The sequence below is a fragment of the Sinohyriopsis cumingii genome, chromosome 15 (assembly GCF_028554795.1).
Source record: "Sinohyriopsis cumingii isolate HCF-2022 chromosome 15, ASM2855479v2, whole genome shotgun sequence".
NCBI classification, from domain to species: Eukaryota; Metazoa; Mollusca; class Bivalvia; order Unionida; family Unionidae; genus Sinohyriopsis; species Sinohyriopsis cumingii.
The window spans coordinates 32,511,552-32,526,870 of record NC_142975.1 but is presented as its reverse complement, the minus strand read 5'-3'; the positions used below and the strand labels follow the sequence as shown (position 1 = coordinate 32,526,870).

At 35.3% G+C, this 15,319-nt stretch overlaps 1 protein-coding gene across 3 annotated transcripts in view; it reads right to left on the bottom strand.

The window, feature by feature from the left end:
* LOC149781515 (uncharacterized) overlaps nucleotides 1-14,838 on the bottom strand; it is a 169,443-nt gene extending 154,605 nt beyond the window's left edge. For 2 of the 3 annotated variants that reach the window (XM_089935596.1, XM_089935598.1), the window contains exon 1: nucleotides 14,677-14,838. The gene's annotated coding sequence lies outside the window, so the exon portion shown is untranslated. Of the gene's footprint in view, nucleotides 1-13,948; nucleotides 14,025-14,676 lie in introns of those variants that run through there. The other variant, XM_089935597.1, reaches the window with a different exon arrangement.
* Between the last annotated feature and the right edge of the window lie 481 nt (nucleotides 14,839-15,319).

Sequence of the window (15,319 nt, the reverse complement as noted above, 5' to 3'; positions counted from 1 at the left end):
ACCTGATATCTTAAGCCACAATGATTGTATCAGGAGATTGCTCCAAAACCAAGGAATTCAAGGAACTGATGTAGATATCATTAACAATTCATGGAGACCAGGAACAAATACAATTTGGTAAGGAAAATAAAGGAGTGCTTGATGTAGGATTAGGGAAATGAATCCCTTTGGGGTCGGTCATACTTGGATTTTTTGCTAAGTAGATGCAATTATTACAGTGTCATCAACATTCCCCAGGTGATGTTACTTCAGATACTGAAAGTGTTGGGAATGACTGTTGCATCAATCATCTGCTTATGCACTTAATGTGGATATACAGGTACAAAAGGAGTCGCAGGGACACTTTGAAAAACAAATCCTAACTGCAGGACAATCTTGAGAGTGAATGTAATATTTTAGAATCTTGATTTTTGTTTTACATTTTAACCATCCTGAGTAAATTAATCTAATACAGTATTGAACTTAAATGCATGTATATGTAAACATGACTGTCTGTATCAACTTTAGAGTGAGGTCAATGACAGCCATCCTAACGACACCAACTTCCTTGGCCTGATTACATCCTGTTTATAACACTGAAGCTTCCCAAATTAATATAGCCTAGTTCACTAAACCAGTCTAATTCAAAATTAAGATAGAAGAATACTCAAATTATTTACATCCAGCAATGGGTTCCTAATGAAATTATCAGATGATTAGTGTATAGTATTTAAAATGAAAAAAGTCAAAGGTCATCAAACTAGTCTTCTCATTAAAGGCAGTTACATCGTATGATCTTCTCATGTTTACTCAAGATTCAAATATAATTTTTCACTGATTTAGAAACTCTCTTTTACAACATTTGACCTACCGTATATACTTGCTTATGAGTTCAACTGAAAACTGCACAGTTCCACGTTATCATGACACCAAGCTGACCAGTCCCAACACTAACCTCTTAATGCTGAGCGCCAAGTGAGGCAGCTGTTAATACCATTTTTATAAGTCTTTGGTATGACTCAGCCTGGGTTCAAACCTGTGACCAGAGTCCCACATCTTAGGCAGACGATCTAACCACTAGGCCACCTTAGAACGGTTTCACGATGCAATGGCGGAAATGGGTCTGTGCAGTTTGTTACAAGTAATCAGCATATCAATCATACACCCTGATCTACAGGTACATTATGAAATGGCAGATCAGAATCTTTGTTGTTTGCAGTTTGACTTGACTTATAACTGAGTGTGTATGGTATTTCTTATGTTCTGTTTTTTTTTCTCAACTATTTTACTTTTGAAAAATGTAATAAAATTCAAGTCTTTTGATGCCTGTAATAAGCCTAAAGCTTGAATATAAATTATACCAAGACCCTGGTCATCTTTTCTTACTCCACCAGATACACAGGGCTAACTACTCCACCAGATACACAGGGCTAACTACTCCACCAGATACACATGGCTAACTACTCCACCAGATACACAGGGCTAACTACTCCACCAGATACACAGGGCTAACTACTCCACCAGATACACATGGCTAACTACTCCACCAGATATACAGGGCTAACTACTCCACCAGATACACATGGCTAACTACTCCACCAGATACACATGGCTAACTACTCCACCAGATACACAGGGCTAACTACTCCACCAGATACACATGGCTAACTACTCCACCAGATACACAGGACTAACTACTCCACCAGATACACATGGCTAACTACTCCACCAGATACACAGGGCTAACTACTCCACCAGATTCACATGGCTAACTACTCCACCAGATACACAGGGTTAACTACTTCACCAGATACACAGGGCTAACTACTCCACCAGATACACAGGGTTAACTACTTCACCAGATACACAGGGCTAACTACATCACCAGATACACAGGGTTAACTACTTCACCTGATACACAGGGCTAACTACTTCACCAGATACACAGGGCTAACTACATCACCAGATACACAGGGCTAACTACTTCACCAGATACACAAGGCTAAATAAGTCTTTAAATTTTGAAACATAATCAGCCTAGTAAGCTGATCTATTAGCTGCCTCAGAATATGACTGTACAAAGCCAATTTTGGAACAGTTTTTGCAGTATATCATGTGTGCGTGTGTGTGTGTGTGTGTGTGTGTGTATGTGCGTGTGTGTGTGATTTGGATTTTTAATGTAGCTTTAACAATTATTCATGGGGCCCCGAGTGGCCAAGTGGTCTAAAGCGCTTTTCGTTACGGATCACTGCCATCTCACCTCTGTCTGCGGCAGTTCGAGTCTAGGATTCAGCCAATGTGGGTATGTGAGAAAGCTTGCCAGTAGCTTCTCGTGGGTCGGTGGTTCTTTCCGGGGTTTTCCCGGGTTCTTCCTCCACCATTAATACTGGCCGCCATGTATAGCCTATCGTGTGCTGAAAAATGGCGTTAAGCCCCAAAACAACAACAACAACAACAACAACAATTATTCATTCATATCACTACAATGTCTGCAGTGTGGCAGTTTATTGTCCAGCACTGGAGCATCATGCCACAGATACGTAGCATCATGTCTCACGCAGTCACATTATCCTGACACCAGGATGATCAGTCCTAACACTAACCTCTTAGTGCTGAGTGTCAAGCGAGGCAGTTGTTAGTACCATTTTAATAAGTCTTTAGTATGACTCAGCCAGAGCTTGAACCCACGACCTTCCACATCTGAGGCAGATGCTCTAACCACTTAGGCCAACTGAACGGTCTTCAGGGGTAAGTCATACAATGACTTGATTATCTTATGGTCACATTTATATAATATTGGTAGATAGTTTTCTAACAGTATGAGAAAATAATTTTACAGTTTTTAAAATGTACCGTTATATTGAATGAACCACAAATGGATGACTTTTTTATGTGCGTGTGATTTGTACCAAATATTTATTTTTACAGGTAGCTCTGTAATCTTTATTTAATATATACTGTGTACCTGACTTTTGTCATGACCATGGTTGATGGTTGTGAATGGAGTTTATGCCTGACTGACTTTTGTAATAATTTTAAGCAGTAACAATCATCATTCCTATCTGTCATCACCCCCTGTTGGGGCCTCACCACGATGTGAATATCTGTCATCACCCATCTATGAATATTTTGAGTATTATTTACTGATGTTGTAACAAATTATAGTAAAGTGGTAATCAATTAATGAAAATGCTTTTACGCTGAAAATTCTCCATTAAAATAACCACCCTCTGCCCAAAGGTCAGATACTGACAATACAATTCTCCCACACACCATAAGAGGTGGTTTTCAAACGAGGCAGAAGTCCTTCATGCCAAAATGGCAGGTGGTTTTGAATGAAGGCAGGAGTCCTTCATGCCATAAAGTTGATTTTCAACAGAAGCAGGATTCATGCATGTCATAAAAGGTGGTTTTCAATGGATACAAGAATCCTGTATGTCATATGAGGTGACTTTTAATGGAGGCAGGAGTCACAGTGGCTCAGTGGTAAGTATACTTGACAACATTATGAGTCACTCTACTCACGACTATACAAAGAATGCAAAATTAAATCATACCATGTAAAAGCCCAGGCTAGTTACTTTGGTGTGTCACTAGGTAAAGCACTCTGTTCCAATCTCCTTGGCAACAAGGAACCTTTTTTTGATGCTGTGGCGTAAACCACCAAACCAATCCCAGCAGTCATCTTGTACTGACATGCCATTAAACCCTAATTAACAAAATGACAAGTTCATTTTCAGAACAAGTCATAGGCTCACATATGCTATGTATCTAAAGGAAACCTATCCTAATAGTTGAGGTCAAATGACACATTATTGTGCTATTGTTTAACAATGTGCACTACAAAAGCAGCTGCTTTTATCTTTTACCTTTATTGTACATACCACACTATCTCAGAAGTGACTCAATCAAATAAAACATTACATGGTACATGTACTCTGAATATTTGGATAAATTAACCTATATTTCTGTTTGCCACTAAAGTGCATCCAGAAGTCATCTAAAATGTTTTAAAAATGTACAAACTATTCAAGATTGCTGCAATGGTATAAAACTTTAATTGGGTCGTCTACCAGTACATCTGTATACAAAAATGCCTATAAAGTGTCATCTGTCACCAAGGAAGCACCTGATATTGCAAACATAAGAAACTTGAAACCAGAATGAAAAAATGATTAGCTGATTCACAACAATGAGAAACTTTAAACCACAATCAAACAAAAATGTCTGGATATGTAACTAGAAACAAGAAAGGATGTCAAAGATAACTAAGTGAAATGGGAAGTGCATAGCAGTAAAGCCAGAAGAGTCAAAATTAAAATGACAATATAATACAACATATAATTCACCACTAAGCCTTCTATATCTTCACTAGCCAAGATTCTGATATGTTAACCCTATCTAAACCTTTTGGATCGATCAGATATTTAAGTACTTTGTCCTAGCGACATCTATGGGATCTCGTAGCTGCCTCACTTAATATGTAATGCCAACAAACCAATAGCGTTTCTACCTGCCAAAAATGTTATAGGCAATTGACTTCGAAAGGATGCTTTGTAAGCTTAACATCAAATCGATGACTAAGTACCAGAAGGAAGCCATTACAGGTGTATTTGAGGAAAAAAATGTATTTGTACAAACAAGGACCAGCAGTGGAAAGTTGCTTATTTCTAAGTCCATTCCAGTTGTGTGCTCCGCATCTCTCGATCGTGTAGGAACAGTGTTCAAATCTGAACAAGTTTATTTTGATAAGATGGTGTGGCTTACTGTCACATCCAATTAAATTCACAGACACAAAGCACTGACGTATCTGATTGATCTGTCAAGTAATAGATGGGATTAACACATTGGGACCCTGGAAAGCAATGATGAGTCTTCTGATATATAATGTACATTATCCTTTTTCAATAGGGTATTTTACTTGTTGTATCTCTTTTTTTGTGAATGTTTTCAAGCAAACTGAAAAATAAATTGCATGGCATACATCTATTATTAGATTTTACGGAAAATAGAAATCCAAAGAAATATATTAATATCATGAATAAATACCTTATTTCAAACTGTAGGAAATGAATTCAGTGCCAATTTAAATGTCATGTGTTCAGGGTAAAAAATTTAAAATTGAAAATTTAAGTGTGACACCCACCCCCCAATTTGAAAAAGGAAGGTTGGATTTTTCAAAATAAAGGAAGGCTTTAATGTAGAGCTTTAAAATATATTCCAAGACATTTTTTGCTCCTTTTGAAGTTTGCATTGATTCAGCAATTGTGTATCATAGAATATACTCTGTATACTGACCAAATGCATTTGGAAAAAAAGAAAATGTTTCATTGAGTCCACTTTTAAATATGTTGATCACTTTTTATACAATATAATTTTCTTTCTACTGCTCTGGTGGTATCAGTTGTTAGAGCGTCCACCATGGACGCATGAGGTCGAACCCCAGCCAAGTCATACAAAAGACTTAAAAACGGTACTAGCAGATGCCTTACTAGGCATTTGGCATAAGAGGTTAGTGTTAGGACAGGCTGGCCAGGTGTCAGGACAATGTGAATGAGTGGGACATTATGCTACATGCCTATATATGGCATGATGCACCAGTGATAGACATCACTATAAACTGCCACAGCATACATCGTAATGATATGACAGAAAAATATTTAAAGCTACATTAAAAATATAATCACACACATACACACACACAATTTTCATTATATTTATTACTTGTACAAATTGCCCAATTTCACTGATTATTTGTAAAAGGTGCCTCATTGTACTAATTACTTGCATAGGGTGCTTCATTTTACTGATACTTATAGAAGGTACCTCATTTTACTGATTACTTATAGAAGGTACCTCATTTTACTGATTACTTGTAGAAGGTACCTCATTTTACTGATTACTTGTAGAAGGTACCTCATTTTACTGATTACCTGTAGAAGGTACCTCATTTTACTGATTACTTGTAGAAGGTATCTTTTACTGATTACTTGTAGAAGGTACCTCATTTTACTGATTACTTGTAGAATGTATCTCATTTTACTGATTACCTGTAGAAGGTACCTCATTTTACTGATTACTTGTAGAAGGTACCTCATTTTACTGATTACTTGTAGAAGGTACCTCATTTTACTGATTACTTATAGAAGGTACCTCATTTTACTGATTACTTATAGAAGGTACCTCATTTTATTGATTACTTATAGAATGTACCTCATTTGACTGATTACTTGTAGAAGGTACCTCATTTTACTGATTACTTGTAGAAGGTACCTCATTTTACTGATTACTTGTAGAAAGTACTTCATTTCAATGACTAAGTACTCTTCCAAGATACCTCATTTTAATCCCTTTTTATACAATATAATTTACTATATACCGATTACTTGTACAAAGTACCCAATTTCAATGATAACATGTACAAGATGCCAAAGTGTACTGATTACTTGTACAATGTATGTGTGAGATTTGGATTTTTAAAGTAGCTTTTTTTAAAAATCAGTCATATCGCTACAATGTCTGCAGTGCTGCAGTAATAGTGTCATCAGGTACTGGGCATCATGCAGCAGACATGTAGCACTATGTCCCACCCAATCATCCTATTACTAACTTTTTAATGCTGAGCGCCTAGCATGGCACTGTAAATACCATTTTTGTAAGTCTTTGGTATGACTCGGCCAGGGTTTAAACCCATGACCTCCTGCATCCAAGGTGGATGCTCTAACCACTAGCACACTGGAGCAAAGATTATTTGTACAAGGAACATCATTTTGCTAATTACTTGGAAAGGTGCCCCATTTTAGTGATTAGTAAACAATGTGCCCAGTTTTATTTATTACTTGTACCAATGCCAAATTTTACTGATTACTTGAACAAGGTACCCAGTTTTACTAATTACTTGTGTAAAATGCCTAATTTGACTGATTACTAAAACAAAATCTTAAAAGAGACTTTTCGGCTTTGTAGTACATATGTACAAGACAACTGTTTGCTTCTATTTTTTTAAAATTATGTTTATACGTTCACGGTTGTTTTTTAAGTTGAGATTTCTTTGCCTTTAATTGTCTACATTGAAATGTTCCTGTTATGCAGCCTTGTCATCTTTTGCTTTCTTAATTCTCTGTTGCAAACATGTTCAGGCTTTGTTTCATTGTTTTGTTTTGCAACACTATTGTTCTTAATATCAGCATGACTTCCTTCTTTTTTTAAAACAATGGACTTTCTTACGTTGCTCTATACATTGTGACTTCTCATGATATTCCAAAATGAAAGTGGACCATGGATAAATAACCTATTTTAATTCCAAAATGAAAGTGGACTATGGTTAAATAACCTATTTTAATTCCACTGAAATAAATAACATTTTGTGAGTATACCTTACTGAATAACAATGCAGTGTTACATGATAGTTAGTTATGCATGATCTGTGTAATTACTTAATATAAATTGTACTTGTCCGATATAACTTGTTTTAACTTTGAAGTTGACCCATGACTAGTAAACGGCACAGCTGCATCCATTACTGTATTGTGCTTCCTATCTATGTACAATAGGTTCTTAAGGCTGAAAAAAAAGTGTTTCCTATTGCACTGTTTTTAGAATTGGGGTATGTTTTTGTTTTTTCCAACAATATATATATAGTCAAATGATTAGTATATACAATGTACTAAGTACTATAAGTACTATGGTAAACCAGCTCAATAGATGCACACACATCAGGAATTATTAATATCAATAAAAAAAAAACAGGGAGGGTTGGCTAACCAGAAACACAATTTTTGTTGCCTAACCATCTTAATGAGCTTAATGTTTAATCTTATTACTTAAAAACAAAATGAAATCCAGACAGGTCACAACATTAACAAGAGTCCCTATAATAGGCAAAAAGAATTTCCAGGAATTCAGGTTATGTTAAGATCTCACATCAGCATGACTTTAATTTTAGACCAACTAAAAATAATTGGCAGTCTTTAAGTAAAAACCTGTGTTGATATGACCATATATGTAAGACTGTAGTAGTGATAACAAGATTTAAAGATGGCCTCTGTGGCAGCCATATTTGATATCAGATTGTCACCATTTCTTTAGCATGATCTAGACATCACAAGAAGTCTTTTAAAGAAAATCCCATGTTGATATTATCCATTCAAGATTTTCATGATAGCCACCGTGGCAGCTGTACTGGACATCAGAACACACAATTTGCACTTAGGAGCAACCAGGCATCACAAGAAGTTTTCGGGGCCCCGAGTGGCAGAGTGGTTTAAAGTGCTCTCCGTTACGGATCACTGCCATCTCACCTCTGTCTGTGTAGGTTCGAGTCTCGGATTAAGCCAATATGGGTATGTGAGAAAGCTTGCCAGTAGCTTCTCGAGGGTTGGTGGTTCTTTCCGGGAATTTCCTGGGTTCTTCCTCCACCTTTAATACTGGCCACCATGTATAGCCTATCTTGTGCTGAAAAATGGCGTTAAACCCTAAAACAACAACAACAACAACAACAACAAGAAGTTTTCTAGTAAACCCCCCATGTCAATATAAGTTTCCCTTCAGAAGAAGCAGAGAAAAAAGATTTTCCAGCTGTCGACTGTGGCAGTCATGTTTGATGTACAAATGGCCCCAATAATTCCCTGAGGAACTACTTAAGGCCACTGGATGAATGTGTTTGTAATGTTTCATGGCAATAATCCAAGTAGTTCAGGAGGAGAAGCAATAACAAACTTTGTGCTAACAGATAGCTGGCGGACATTATATACCATCCTACAAGCTCTTCGAGTCTCTAACCAACAGAGCTAACAATACATGGAATTTTTTTTTTAAAATTGTATGCTTACAATTGAAAACAAATGGCAAACAAAAGCTCAGGGCAGTAGGAAAAGTGGACATTTGTTTTTCTAGGTTAAACAGTTTTTTTTCCTGTGTATATCAGTTAAGATCTCGACTTACTTGAAACTAATTTTTTAAACTTGCAGTAAGCTTACCATAAATAAATGAAGTACAAATTTCTAATGTACACTCTCAAACAGAAAGTGAAAGGACAACGCATTATGCTGCTTCTTATTTTGGTCTCATCTTTATCATTACTGTTCTCTCTAGATTGGTATCATTTGCTATGCGAAAGGTATATTACGTTATGCTGTCCTTCGTTCTTAATATTCTATATATACAATTAACATATTTGCTGGCCTATATATATCTTTGAAACTGAAGGAATACAGTATGCATTTTTATATTTTACACTGACTATTTTATTACTGGGGTTTTTTTTGTTGTCAAAAGCTTCAGCTAAACAGGGGCAGTAAAGTACAAAATTGCATGCAGAAGGGCTATTAAATCGCTCTCTCATATCTGGGCATATTTTAATCTGATCACAAGGTGCAAGAAGAAAAAATGCAATACCTATGAATCTATACCTCTCTCTTCAAAACAAAACTGGAAAAGGCATGTTAGCATTGGTCATGCAATTTCCCAATTGTCAGTAATTTGGAATATCATACAGTGATAACACTAATGATTTGTGAAACCAGAAGTTGCTAACGAAAAAGGAAAAGTCAAGGAATTGACCTGGCTCTGCATCTGCTTACACATGGATGAAGGATGGAAATATTACAAAATCAGCAAATCTGACTTACACTCCACATTAACTTCTAGACTGGTAATAGGCAGATTGCTGTCATATGTCATAATGAACTACTAAACATCTTAGTCCAGACTAGTTCTCTAGATTATGTAACTCATATTCTTTTTGCCCTATGGCTTACTCATCCATGAATTATCAGGGTTTAGGTGACAAATCCAAGACAAGAGACATCTAGACATTTTCAAACATAATCACTTCTCTGTTTACTTTTAACAAGATGGATTGCAGTTCCCACAAGAATTAAAATATCATGTATATAGTCAGTTGGGATATGGGTACTGTTATTTTAATAATTTTAGTAATTTTTCATGCCAATCTTGAAGATTAGCAATCATTCTGTTAGTTCTAGGGTCCAATGTTCCAATCAAATTCAGTTTATCAACCATTTCATATCAAGCTAAAGAACCCAAATGTATAAACAGTTATAAAAAAGATGAATTGTGACAAGCGTTATAATGCCTCTACCTGTGTAACATACATTGAAATATGTATATCAGGGTCAGGCGTAATCAGACATGTAAAGGTTAGCAGAAGTTTTGGAAATTCTGAATTTCTTTGTATTTTCAGGTTCTTACTGTTTGGCAGTATCTCGTTTATATAACTGGAATTGGTTGTGCTATTTACAGACTTTATGATGTGAAATTTCACCTCACTGGATTATTTGATGATGTCTGATCTGATATTTTCCAGTTAATCTAGACAGGCTGTCAGGTCTTTATCTAATATTTTATTTTATAAATAATTTTCACTTGATAATTTGTATATCCATGTATACCCTGAAGATACAAAAACTTACTGTGCAGTCACATGCATTGGTTTCTATTAGTTAAAAAAAGATAACTACTGATAACAAGCACTCACTTTCCAGCAATTCTTTCAAGTTTGTGCAGTGTACCGAATAAAGTAACAGACAATACAGGGCAGCTCCTTGTGTTACAAAAGCATATGAATTACCATTTTTTACCAGACAAAGATATATATCACTGAAAGTCAGTGTACAATACAACGTGTCAAAAGAAATTTAGCCTCTATTACCATTACAAAATAATTAACACAAATGAAGAATATTTTAATAGGTAAATTTTTATGATGTTACCAAAAAAGAGTAATATTCCTTGCATATTTAATCATTTGTGCATCAACATTGCACATAAATTACAAAATTAGCAATTCCTTGACAATTTGTAAGAAATTTCCAGAACCCATGTTAAGCAATCTATTATGCAAATTAACATTTGACTCTTTAAAGAAAGCTCTATCCAGCAAGGTATAAATATAAATGAACCCTCTTTTTTATTATTATCAATAATATTAATAAACACAATGGTCATCACGAATATTGTACAAATATTTGAGCAAATTAAAAAAGGTATAGCTGTTTTTGCAGTTGCTGTGGTTGTTGTATATAGTTACTGTTATTGTATGTGTATTGTCATGTTATATCTTGTTATTGTTCCTCTTTTATCTTACTGCATTCAACAATCAGGGCTGAATTGACTTTGGTTATGCTATTTCAGTATTAACTTTTTATCAGCATTAACTATCTACTTCAATATGAATAAATGTGTATACATGACCACACTTACATAACCTCTAGATAAAGCAATATCCACCATTATTACCTGATAACAGGCCCACCAAGTTTCGAACTGATTATATTAAGAAAATAGTGCAAACACTGTAGTTAAAATCTTCAAACATTTTTTAAAAAATCAGAAGCGTTCGCCTGTTCTATCCTTAAAACACAAACTTCTATTTTACATATTGATGTTTAAGTTGCAAAACCCAAGATAGTATGTTTTCATCATCAAACTTTCAAATAACAGGCCGTTTAACAATCTGAACAAATCAGGCAGATATCTTGCTAAGGAAAGGGTTAATGGTCAGTCAGCTATTGAAATATGCCAGTGAATGTGTGGATGTTTCTTTTCATAGCAATTGATATTTACACCAGCTATTTGATGCATGCAATACATTTCACCTTGGGCTACAAAACAAAAAATGGAACTATCTAGTTTAAGGCAAGGGAACATCTCAAAAGTCACAACTAGTGACCCTCAATCAGAACGTCTAAAAAATCGGTTATTTTCACTTTCCTAATAGATGATGGTCAGACATCTCATTGAATGGTGTAAAGGATGGGGGAAAACCCTCCCATCTGAAAGGTTTACATGTAAGCTTTAACACAAACAGCATTTTCCTTGGATTATTTCCAGCACTGGTGTGTGTGTATGCAACCAGAGTATGATTCATAACTTACAAAAAAACTCTTCATGTGTGTGACTGTGATTTTTAATGTAGCTGTTTAAAAAAATAAGTTATATCGCTACGATGTCTGCAGTGTGGCAGTTTACAGTGATGCCTAGCACTATAGAGCATCGTGCAGCTTAGACATTATCAAAAAAACTCTTCATAAGCTCTTCCTTAAAGTACAAACACTTACCTGGCATTTTAATGGCAGTTAATCTATGCAGCCAGTATAGATTAAAGGAACTATCCCCACACAAGGACACCTATAGCCCTGTTAATCAAGACATAACTTGAAAACTGCTGAGCTCCTCCACCCAAGTGAGAATCAATGGCAGATTACATGTTTGATTCCAACCATTTCATCAGCCTGTATCTTCATTGTTGATAATCAAACTCATCAGATTTGAATGTTACAAGCTTTTAAACCAAATATGATCAAAATCAGTAGAGATTTATGGTCTCTAAAGTGTTGATGAGCTCAGCAAATCCAATGCAAGATCACCTCAATAATAATCGAACTCACCCAAGATCCAGATGATATAACACTATATACACCAAATCTTAGTAGAATAAATACATCCAGCCAATGTAAAAATCATATGCGAGACTCATTAATCCCTCTTAATCCAATCCATACAAGACTTAGACAAATTAAATCAGAGGTATGGTTTCCTCTTCAATATTCAGAAACTCGGCCAGTAAGAAGCAAGATAACCTCGTCAATATATGAGGATGTCACTCATAAATCAACCCTGATCTTTATATAAGGTTACATACCAAACATGACCAAGATCTGATTAGAAATATGACCTCATGACTAGTGCAGCCAATCAAAAATATGACCTCATAACATGTGCAGCCAATCAGATGCAAAGTCACTTGATTAATCTGCATGGATCTCATTCATTATCAAACTCATCAAAGAGCTTGATGAAAGAAGCCTAAAGTCCAAGTTGGATCAGAATCATATCAAAAATATGAATTACTGAATTGTGTGTCTAGCTAATAGCAGAACTTATCTGAGATCTTGATGGCATTAGCATGATTTTTGTATAATTTAGAGCAAATCAATGCATCTGACCATAAATAACATAAACCTAAATATTTGGTTGAAATCATATATAAAAAACATGGCCTCCAGAATGGTAACCCACAAGTGTTGCTGGTCAGACAGACAAGGAACACATAAACATACAATAAGCTCACTAGGTCTTATTTGTGGGCAAGATAAAAATGTGCATAATGATAATAGTAATAATAATAATAACAACAATAATGATGATACCTGACAGGAACCATCTGAATGAATTTCAAATCTCTTCATACCAGGATGCTAACATTTAAAGCTGGTCAACTTCTGATAACTGGTTTAGAAGATATTCTGAATATGTGTACTGTAGCAACTATGAATGGATGATGCACAATGGACCATAAACCATGTGCACACTTGCCATTCTAGCCAGGTGACCAAAAATTCTGGATCTCCCTATGAACCTCTTGTACACAGTAGAAAAATTATTATATGAAAGGCATACTGCAAATCATGCACATACAGGTGCAAGTAAAAATGAAAACTACTCTAAATCTTAGTTCCAGAAATATGATAATTTCACCTGCAATTATCTGTAAAGGTGTGATCTGTATGAGACTCATAATTCTGAAAACTTGTTATAACTCCCAACTAAAAAATGAAAATATAACCTACATTAGACACCTGTACTCAAATAAAACAATCTGAAGAAATCTTAAGGCACTATACATACCTTTTGTCTTCAATTGAATAACACAATGTATGAGTGCTGTACTGGTAGTATTAAAAGGAATATAACTGTCATTTTAATTTGTTTAAATATAAGAAAAGATGCAAACAGTATCATCCATTAGTCTATACTGAGTATGCATGTATACTTCCAAAATAAAGCAAAATTGATCATTCTTTTGCCTCTCTCATAAAATGCAACATTTATCACCACTCATAGATAATAGAACATTATCTGAAAATACTCTAAACAATACAATACAATGGCATTTTTATCAGATAAAAGAGTACAAAGTTCAACAATTATTCTACTGGTATCAAACCTGAAATATATATCCTGAAAGAGTTGCTGTCAAACGTTTACATTTCTTGTGTACTTCTTCACAAGCAGGATGCCTGTATGATATCAATTTACAGTGGAAGGATCAACTAACCTAAGCCAGACAGGAAAAGCCTGCTTCACTATAATGCCACTGGTATGTGTATTTTGTAAACAGTCATGGTCCAAAACCAAAACTGTTCCCACTTCAAGATTACACAATTTTTTTGTGGTAAAAAAGAACTAACCTAGTTTCCAAGTCACATATAACGTCAAATTTGTCAATTTTCCCAAATACAAAAGAATCTGAGACATTGTTTGTACCAAGCACGGGCGACAAAACAACAACAACAACAAGGCAATGAAAAGGTTAATTAGTGTTATCCTGTATTATCCATAATGAGTGCTAGAGATAAGGGAAACACGTACTGCAGTGGACTGTTGTACTTGGAAGACTCAAGCTCAGCTGTCACAGTTCAACTGTGACATATTCATTACTACAATTAATCATTAATCACGGTTTTCTCGCTTGAAAGACTATTACCTATCAATACGATGGTTTACATTCATCAGTAAAAGGTGATTAATGCATAAGACAAACATAAAATCCCCGATACAGTCAAATGAACCCAATCATCGGCAAAATTTAAAACGACACCGGTTAGCTTGTCAAAACATTAGCACAAGTATTTGTCACACAACCATCTGTCCTCGGAATTCCTTTTTCCTTACCTTGTCATTATTTCCTTTACAGTACGCACTAAAGGGTACACATGTATTCACTTTTTCAGAATGAGTAAAAGCAGACAAACGATGGTCTTTGATTCCGTTGTTAAATCTTCACACACTGACGAAAATATCACAGATGCGAAAGTTGACTCATTCTATGGCAGGTGGTTGTCACGTCTGCCCAATAGGGGGCGCTGGAGTGGGCGACTACTTCCGTATCTGACACCTTGAAATTCCTACTATTTAAGGAATAGCCATTTGACACCGCATGCATGCCGTAGTAATGTTGCAGTGGCGAAATTATATAGTAACTCTTGTGTCCGTCATAACCTTGTTTGCGGAATTTACCCAATAATTTTTGATGGATTGCAATTAAACTTAATAAACAGCATGGTCATTCCGATAAGGATGCTCATATCAATAGTCAGAATAAAAATAAAATTGCTTCGGTTAACTGTGTAAAACTGAAGAAGAAAAAAAAATCTTTTTAAAAATACGAGATTTTGGGCTTGGTCAGTATCATCGTTTTTTAAAATCTTTTTTTTTTCTTTTTATTTTTTATTTTTTTTATTTTTTATAAACGATTTTAGGGTGTGATCCTCAAAATTCGGCAGGTCGGCACCGGAACCACAAACACTATTTTCTT